Genomic DNA, 9,111 nt, shown 5'->3' with positions numbered 1-9,111 from the left:
GACATGATATGCAATGCATGACATGAAAGCAATGACAAGGCAACAGCAGCAAATAACTGCACGACACCTGGCACATCGGTCTCGGGGCGTTACAGGGAATCTCCCGTATTAAGAGAAACATTAAGAAAGGAGTCGCGAATTGTTTCTCCGTTGATGATCAAGGTGTCGTATACTTTGGAAACCGCTTAGTGGTTCCCAAGGCACAAAACCTGAGGCGGCTGATCCTTAAGGAAGCTCATGAATCCCCTCTCACCATTCATCCCGGCAGTACTAAAATGTATCAAGACCTACGCCAGAGGTTTTGGTGGACTAGGATGAAGAGAGAAATCGCTCAATACATTGCTAATTGCGACGTTTGTCGTCGTGTTAAAGCAGAGCATCAACGACCTACTGGCACCCTTCAACCTTTGGCTATTCCCGAGTGGAAATGGGATAAAATTAGTATGGATTTCATCACTGGGTTTCCCAGGACCAAGAGAGGGAATAATGCCATCTTCGTCGTGATCGACCGTCTTTACAAGGTAGCCCATTTCCTACCTGTTCGTGAGAGTATCACCGCTGGCCAGCTACCTGACTTGTACATCTCCTGAATAGTGTCTCTTCATGGTGTTCCATTGGAAATTAACTCAGACCATGGGAGTCTCTTCACCTCTCGATTTTGGGAAAGTTTCCAAAATGCTATGGGAACTCGTCTCTCTTTTAGCACCGCCTTACATCCTCAATCAAGTGGTCAAGTAGAATGAGTCAATCAAATTCTGGAAGATATGCTCTGAGCCTCTGTCATCTCGTTCGGAATGGGTTGGGAGAAATGCCTTCCATTCGCGGAGTTTGCTTACAACAATAGTTATCAAGCTAGCTTGGGCAAGGCTCCTTTCGAAGTTCTCTATGGACGAAAATGTCGAACGCCTCTTAACTGGTCAGAAACCGGGGAAAGACTACTCTTTGGCCCGGATATGATTCAGGAAGCAGAAGAGCAAGTTTGCATTACTCGTGAGAAATTGAAAACAGCCCAATCTCGTCAAAAGAGCCAATATGACCGTAGACATAAACTCATGACTTATGAAGTCGGCGAGAAGGCTTACCTTCGGGTTACTCTGTTAAACGGAACCCATCGTTTCGGTATCAAAGGCAAATTGGCTCCTCATTACATCGGACCCTTTCGCATTCTTGCCAAACGAGGAGAAGTTGCCTACCAATTGGAACTACCTTCGCATCTTTCCAGATTTCACGATGTCTTCCACATTTCTCAACTCAGGCGTTGCTTCGCGGATCCTATCCGTGGAGTGGAGCACGAAACGCTTGATCTACAAGATAACCTCTCATATCGGGAATATCCCGTTCGTATCCTTGATCAAGCCGAGCGTACCACTCGACATCATAATATCAAGTTTCTCAAGGTTCAATGGTCACACCATTCCGAGAAAAAAGCCACTTGGGAAAGGGAGGATCGTCTTCGACTCGAGTACCCCACCTTCTTTCCGGAGGATCCTAAATCTCAAGACGAGATTCTTTTGAGTGGGGGTGAGTTGTCACACCCTAGTTAGTTCAAGCATTAGAGTGTGCATCATGTTTAAATTCCTTTTAAATTTGAAATGGGGATGACAGAACCCCCAGCACCCCCCTGGAACAACTAGGGTTTACTAAAAACTTTACCAATGAACCTGAAATGCCCTTCTAAAAAGCCCACCCTTTTTGTTTTGGGTTAAAACCTTTGACAAAAATGGTGCACATTTTTTCTAGGAAATCAAAGGTCATTGAATTAATCCTTATGGTATTTGCATTTGGGCATTCAAAGGCTATAAAATATTTTAAATGCTCAAATAATCATAAACTAAAATGTTTGTTGTTGTTTACTTTCGTGGTAGGTTCGGTGTGTCTTTCGTGGTAGGTTCTGCCTCCGAGGATAACCCCGAGTATCCGTCTGAAGGGCAGTACCCTACTACCTCTACAACAGGCAAGCAACCCATTGATCATTCCGATACAAACCCATGTTCTCGCTTCTGCTCTTTTTACTGCATTAAGACAACGCGATTCAAACTGCTGTGTGCTACGGTAGTTGAACCCTTATCCTCTGCATGACCTGTCATTGCCACAATAACTAGATGAAACCCACTAGCATGTGTAGGATTTGATTGAGCCATGTATGTGATTCCTACCTTGCTATGCCTGCTATGCTTAGAGTTGTGTCAGGTCTGGTTCATCTGGGTGATGGGCTAGAGTGAAATGTTCATGTCGGTAATGTGAGGGATGTGATGAACATGTTTTGGTAAAGGTATCGATGAGAGGCCATGTAGGAGTACATGGTGGGTTGTTTCATTGAGACCGTCCATAAGAACTGAGATCTGTATTTGTGATTTAAGATGCAGTTACTACCATACATTGGGCCCGAAACCAATGGACCCTCTCGGCTTCTTAATCACCCTAGTACTCTGTCCAGGAGTTGCAAATAGTTTCTGGTGTTTGTAGGTTATGTGTTGGCGGCCGTGCGTAGCGCTGACCCTAGGGGTGGGCTATGTTGCGATAGATACACCGTGGCCGGGTATGCCGGGCGCCCGTTTGGCGTCTCGGGACCCTGTTCACATCGTTCGGGGCCGTATGTGGAAACCTCGGCCGGACTCCCTGCGGATGGAACCTGGATAGGCGATAAACCTGGACTAGAGACTTAAGTGTTTAGGTAGGCCGTGGCCGACACCCTCGCTGGGCATCCGCTTGAAGGTTGTCGAGTACATGTCGTGTAAACGGCGGTAAGTGGTGAAAGCGTGTATGAAGAAGTATACCCCTGCAGGGTTAACATCATCTATTCGAATAGCCGCGTCCGCGGTAAAGGACTACTTGGTTGCCTATACAGTTCATAGACAAGTTAATGGATACTACTAAAAGACTCAAGATAAGTGTGAGTACCGAGGATGGCCCTCTCGTAGGATGACGAGAGAGGATCCCTGGTGGAGTATTGTGCTGGTGAGTAGTGGACTCGTGTGCGAAAACTATTTTACTAGTGGAGTTCCGTAGGATAGCTTAGCTAAGAGTAAAAGCTGGCTTGCTGCAATAACCCCACCACCTTCTTGAGAATGAGCATGTATAGTAGGTTCTGTTGTAAGACTTGCTGAGTACCTTTGTACTCATGTTTGCTTAATTACTGTTTTCAGACGACAACACCGCCCCCTCCGATGGGTTCTACGTAGACCTTGACGTCGACGAGTGACTAGCCACCCAGGTGGTGATCCTGGCCATGGAGGGCCCTATGTAGATAGACAGGCTTCGAGAAGCCTTCTTTCTTTCTAGTGTCTGTACTCAGACTAGTTGCTTCCGCTTGTGCTTGTATGATTGTATGACTTGAGTGTCGGGTCATGTGACCCCTATTTGTATGAACATGTTATGTATGGCTCTCTGGAGCCTTTAAATAAAGTACTTGAGTTGTAGAGTTTTGTTGTGATGCCATGTTGTATGTACTCATATCGGGCATATTCTGTGTATGATTGAAATGCTTGGTATGAGTGGGATCCGACAATCTAGTTGTTTATCCTTGGCAGCCTTTCTTATGGGGAAATGTAGTCTCGTGTTCCTTGAGCCATAGTAGTCCGCTACAGCCCGGTTCGCCGGAGTCCTGCTAGCCCAGCACTACTGCTCAGGACACTTGACTGGCCGGCATGTGTTTCACGTCGTTCCTATGTCTGTCCCTTCGGGGAAATGTCACGCGGTGACATCCGGAGTCCTTCCTAGCCTGCTACAGCCCGGGTTCCTCGGAGTCCTCTTAGCCCAGTGCTACAGCCCGAAATCACTCGCTGATGACCGACATGCTCGATGTGATTCATGGATGCCTGTCTCCATAGGTCTGTGCCGCTTTGGGTTCACGACTAGCCATGTCGGCCCGGGTTCTCTGCCATATGGATGCTAGCGACACTATCATATACGTGAGCCAAAAGGCGCAAACGGTCCCGGGCCATGGTAAGGCGACTCCCGTGGGATACCGTGCGTGAGGCCACAAAGTGATATGAGGTGTTACCGGCTAGATCGATGTGACTTGGAATCGGGGTCCTGACAAAAGTAAAGAAAAGAAATAAAACTATTTACACGGGAAAGCTCCCAACAAGCAAAAGAAGAACAGGAAATATTTTTGGGTTTTCTTTTTAATTACTACTACAAGCATGGAAATTAAACTGATTAAAAGCTACAACTAATTTTTTTGGTTTTTCTTAAGGTTTATTAAACACACAAGAAGAAAAAATAAAAAGGGAATTAAACTAGCATGGATGATACAATGAAAAAGTATGAGCACCAACATCTAGCAATGAGTGTGTAGACATAAATGTAATGTCGGTGGGAAATACGTACTCCCCCAAGCTTAGGCTTTTGGCCTAAGTTGGTCTATGGCCACGGCTGGCCTGGCGGATATCCATAATAGTAGTTGGGGTCGTACTACGATGCAGCGGCTATCGCCTGCTGAGCTGCGGTGTGGCGGCGAGCGGCCTTCGCTCTCCTCTCGTACTCATCTGCCTCCTCTCTGGTAATAGTATATCTTCCTCTTGCCTGATAATCAAAGAAGGTGGGAGCAGGGAGAGTAATACGGATAGCATGGCGTCTGTCAAAGATTAGTCGATACTGGAGAGGCGATTTGTTCCTCTCGATAAACTGGTGGTGAATCATAGCATTAAAATCTAGATAAGCAGGAGGTAATTCAATATCATCTTCGCGTATGGCTACACCAAGAAAATTAGCTATGCGGGTTGCATAAATTCCACCAAAGAAATCTCCATTAAATCTATTAAGATGCAACCTACGTGCAACAATGGCTCCCAAATTATAAGATTTTTCTCCTAACACAGCACTCCGAAGAATACTGAGGTCAGGGACACACATGTGACATGCTTCATCTTTACCATTGATGCATCTACCTATGAAGAGAGCAAAATAATGTATAGCTGGAAAGTGAATGCTCCCTATGGTAGATTGTGTAATATCTCTAGATTCTCCCACGGTTATGCTAGCAAGAAAATCTCTAAATTCAGATTTGCGAGGATCCCTTATACTACCCCATTGTGGAAGTTTGCAAGCAGTGGTAAAATCCTCTAAGTCCATAGTGTAAGAATTATCATAAAGATCAAACAGGACAGTTGGAGAATTACGTGAAGTTGAAAATTCAAACCTCCTCACAAAGGTACTGGTGAGGTTATGATACTGACTGCACTTCTCTTCTTCGAAGCTCACAAGATCGGCGTTATGCAAATATGCATTGAATTCCTCCTTAATTCTTGCTCGATCCATAAAATTCTCAGAAGGCCATCACAAGGACGCACTGGAGCGTCTCTTGGTGGCTCGTCATGAGCATCACGCATTGCAAGCCTAGGTCCTTGCTTCCTTGAAGAACCACCTTGGAACATTTTCCTAAGCATATTTCTTCCTCTGAAAAATCTGAAAAATTTTAGTAACTTCAAAAAAAAAGTAAATCAAACTCAATAATATTGATAGCAACTACTCCTACAAGTTCCTAGAGCCTATATCATGCATCAAAACTACTTTTGACCATATAAATTTGACATGCAAGCTCAAGAACAGGGTCACCTAAGCAGCAAAAATTTGCAATGAATAAAGCACTAGTACAAAAACTAATTGGACCAATGGAGGAGTCACATACCAAGGAACAATCTCCTCAAGCAGTTTTGTGAGAGGTGCTTTGAGCAAGGAGATCGAAAATGGCAGCAAAACGAGCTTAGACTCGGGTTTGAGCTGGTTATTCGTGTTTGTGGGAGGAAGAAGAAGTGTATGGGTGAAAGGATAAGTGGAGGAGGGCCACCGTGGGCCCACGAGGCAGGGGCGCGCCTAGGGGGGTAGAGCGCGCCCTCCACCCTCGTGGGCAGGTGGTTGATCAAGTCTTGTTAACGAACTCATTCCGAATAACATGGAACCGGAGAAATTTCGAATAACACTATGTTACCTCAACGGGGATATGCACATCCCCAATAATAAGAGTATCATATTTCTTCTTGACAGTAGGAAGAGGAAATTCAAAACCTCCAAATATAATCGATGGAATTTTTCCAATAGAGTTGATACTATGAACTTGAGGTTGTTTCCTCGGAAAGTGTACCGTATGCTCATTAACATGAAAAGTGGCATTGCCCTTAGTGCAATCAATAACAGCCCCTGTAGTATTCAAAAAGGGTCTTCCAAGAATAATAGACATACTATCGTCCTCGGGAATATCAAGAATAACAAAGTCCGTTAAAATAGTAACGTTTGCAACTACAACAGGCACATCCTCACAAATACCGACAAGTATAGCAGTTGATTTATCATCCATTTGCAAAGATATTTCAGTAGGTGTCAACTTATTCAAATCAAGTCTACGATATAAAGAGAGAGGCATAACACTAACATCGGCTCCAAGATCACATAAAGCAGTTTTAACATGGTTTCTTTTAATGGAGCATGGTATAGTTGGTACACCGAGATCTCCAAGTTTCTTTGGTATTCCACCCTTAAAAGTGTAATTAGCAAGCATGGTGGAAATTTCAGCTTCCGGTATCTTTATTTTATTTGTAATAATATCTTTCATGTACTTAGCATAAGGATTGGTTTTGAGCATATCAGTCAATCGCATACGCAAAAAGATAGGTCTAATCATTTCAGCAAAGCGCTCAAAATCCTCATCATCCTTTTTCTTGGATGGTTTGGGAGGAAAAGGCATGGGTTTCTGAACCCAAGGCTCTCTTTCTTTACCATGTTTCCTAGCAACAAAGTATTTTTTATCATAACGTTGATTCCTTGATTGTGGGTTATCAAGATCAACAGCAGGTTCAATTTCTATATCATTATCATTACTAGGTTGAGTATCATTATGAACATTATCATTAACATTATCACTAGTTTCAGGTTCATTACCGGATTGTGTTTCAGCATCAGAAATAGAAATATCATTTGGATTCTCAGGTATTTCAGTAATAGGTTCACTAGAAGCATGCAAAGTCCTATCATTTTTCTTTTTCTTCTTTTTAGAAGAACTAGGTACATCTATATTATTTCTCTGAGAATCTTGCTCAATTCTCTTAGGATAGCCTTCAGGATACAAAGGTTCCTGAGTCATTTTACCTGTTCTAGTAGCCACTCTAACAGCATTATCATTATTCTTACTATTCAATTCATTGAGCAAATCATTTTGAGATTTAAGTACTTGTTCTACTTGAGTGGTAACCATAGAAGCATGTTTACTAATAAGTTTAAGTTCACCTTTAGCATTATCCATATAATCACCCAAGTGTTCAAGCATATTTGAATTGTATTTCAATTGTCTACCAAAATAAGCATTAAAGTCTTCTTGCTTAGCCATAAATTTATCAAACTCATCTAAGCATGGGCTAGAAAATTTAGTAAATGGGATTTCAGCTTTATCATATCTATAGAGAGAATTTACCTTTACTACCTGTGTCGGGTTATCAAGACCATGAGTTTCTTCAATAGGTAATGGATTAAGATTATATGTTTCTTCAACAGGCGGTAAATTAAGACCATGTATTTCTTCAATAGGAGGTAAATTCTTAACATCTTCAGCTTTAATACCTTTTTCTTTCATAGATTTCTTTGCCTCTTGCATATCTTCAGGACTGAGAAATAGAATACCCCTCTTGTTCGGAGTTGGTTTAGGAATTGGCTCAGGAATTGGCTCCGGAGGTGTCCAATTATTTTCATTTGTCAACATATTATTCAATAGAATTTCAGCTTCATCCGGTGTTCTTTCCCTGAAAACAGAACCAGCACAACTATCTAGGTAATCTCTGGAAGCATCGGTTACTCCATTATAAAAGATATCAAGTATTTCATTTTTCTTAAGAGGATGATCAGGCAAAGCATTAAGTAATTGGAGAAGCCTCCCCCAAGCTTGTGGCAGACTCTCTTCTTCAATTTGCAGCTTATTTCTCATGAGCAGGGAAATATTTAGCAGAGAAGTAATAAATCATATCCCGGGGACTACGCACACAACCAGGATCAAGAGAATTAAACCATATCTTAGCATCACCCATTAATGAGAACAGAAATATTTTAAGGATATAAAAGTAGCGAGTTCTCTCATCTTTAGTAAACAGGGTAGCTATATCATTGAATTTAGTAAGATGTGCCACAATAGTTTCAGATTCATAACCATGAAAAGGATCAGATTCAACCAAAGTAACTATATCAGGATCAACAGAGAATTCATAATCCTTATCAGTAACAAAGATAGGTGAAGTAGCAAAAGCAGGGTCAGGTTTCATTCTAGCATTTAGAGATTGCTTACTCCATTTAGCTAATAGCCTTTTGAGTTCATTTCTATTTTTGCAAGCTAAAATAGCTAAAGAAGCTTCTTGATCAAAAACATAACCCTTAGGAATAACAAGTGATTCTTCATCATCACTTTCATCAGTATCATCATATTCAATACTTTCAATTTCTCTAGCCCTAGCAGGTTTTTCATCAAGAAAATCACTAAGTGGCATAGTAGTATCAGGCAAAGAGGTATCATCATAAGTATCATGCATAGCAGAAGTGGCATTATCAATAACATGCAACATATCAGAACGAATAGCAAAAGCAGGTGTAGGTGTCGCAAGCTTACTCAAAACAGACAGTGAATCAAGTGCAGAGCTAGATGGCAGTTCCTTACGTCCCCTCGTAGTTGAGGGATAGATCTTGGTTTTTGGATCTCTCAAGTTCTTCATAATGATAAGCAGATATAAATCCCAAGTGACTCAAAGAATAGAGCTATGCTCCCCGGCAACGGTACCAGAAAATAGTCTTGATAACCCACAAGTATAGGGGATCGCAACAGTTTTCGAGGGTAAAGTATTGAACCCAAATTTATTGATTCGACACAAGGGGAGCCAAAGAATACTCTCAAGTATTAGCAGTTGAGTTGTCAATTCAACCACAGTTGGAAACTTAATATCTGCAGCAAAGTATTTAGTAGCAAAGTAATATGATAGTAGTGGTAACGGTAGCAAAAGGTAGCAGTAGTAAAAGTACTATTTTTGGTATTTTGTAGTGATGATAGCAATAGCAACGGGAAAGTAAATAAGCGAAGAACAATATGTGGAAAGCTCGTAGGCAATGGATTGGTGATGGATAATTATGCCGGATGCG

This window comes from Triticum urartu, chromosome 3 (assembly GCF_003073215.2).
Source record: "Triticum urartu cultivar G1812 chromosome 3, Tu2.1, whole genome shotgun sequence".
Taxonomy (NCBI): Eukaryota; Viridiplantae; Streptophyta; class Magnoliopsida; order Poales; family Poaceae; genus Triticum; species Triticum urartu.
The sequence above is the reverse complement of the archived record's forward strand: the minus strand, read 5'-3'. Positions refer to the sequence as shown.